The following is a 1,292-nucleotide window of genomic DNA, read 5'->3' on the forward strand; positions in this document are numbered from 1 at the left end:
CAAACCCCTGAATTCATTAGAGCCCTTAACATTTGGGCACCTTATGCAGTGTAGAGAAGATGGTCCTGTGAAGGATGTTAATCTATTTTTAAATGGAAAGAAGAAAAAAGGGGGAGGAAAATAACATTGATATTGAACCTTTTTTGCTTAAAAAGAACATATACTGCTGAGTGGCCCAGTTTTGACCCCTATGTTAACATCAAGTTTTTCTGCAACATTTTAAGATGGGTCCATTAAATATGAAAGAAATAGAAAATGAACTAAATATCATGATTTAGCCACCAAACTGATGCATATACTGGCTTTCTTTGAGTATTCTGCTAATATCTTTTTCAAATGTAAAAGCATTTAATGATTCTAAGTAAAATATTGTTTGCATAGGATAACAATCTTGTTATTTCTTTTGAATTGATGCACTGTGCATGCCTGTGGAAAGGTACTGTAGAGTCCTGTATACCCTGCATGGGGTGTGTTAGGGGTAGCCTTTCTCACGTGCATCCAGCAATGTGGGAACTGCTGGCTTGAAACCAGAGCCACTCAATTCTGGATTGCAGAGATAAAAAGCACAGAGAGGTATGCTGCATATTGGCCAGATGCCTGATGGCAAACTGGAGACTCTGGAGGGCAAGAAACTTGGAGCATTGCAGAGAAAATGGCAAGTGAATCTGGAGAAACTATTTTTAAAACCAGTGACTATTGGCTTCTAGGAGAGTTCAAAGTACAGTGAACAATGTTATGATTAGATAAACTAGCATCAAAGGTCTCTTGAAAGTGAGTAGCAGGTAAACCATGCTATTTAACATCATCTTCTGCTTCGACAGAGTTCCCTAAATCATGGTTGCTCTTCACAAACTGCCTTTAATGCCGTGGCACACTTCACATGTGCTAGTGCATCTTAATGGATTTGTGGGAACATAGCGTGTTTCCAAGCTCTGTCTTTCTATGTACTTATCTTATAAAACCGACCTCAGATTGCTGTGTGGGTTGGAGTGGAGGGAGTCATTCTCTGCACACAATGTACCTTCATGACGAAAGCCCACTTTTGCCAGAGTTTGTTTCACCACTGAATGTCTTTTGGGGCACTGAAACTGTCCCTCTTTGAGAAGATCATGCAGGGTAGTGCAACAATGAGAAGCTGCTGTTGCTATCACATAATCACTTTCTGGAGATTATCCTTATTCCTTTAGCTTAAGTAGTCCTGACTGGAGTTGGCATGAGTCAGGACTCCACCTTCATCCATGTCAAGGGCTGGTTGGCTCTTTCCTTCTGGGCTGGTTTAAAAGAAAAGACCT

This window comes from Aptenodytes patagonicus, chromosome 2, assembly GCF_965638725.1.
Source record: "Aptenodytes patagonicus chromosome 2, bAptPat1.pri.cur, whole genome shotgun sequence".
In the NCBI taxonomy this organism is placed as follows: domain Eukaryota; kingdom Metazoa; phylum Chordata; class Aves; order Sphenisciformes; family Spheniscidae; genus Aptenodytes; species Aptenodytes patagonicus.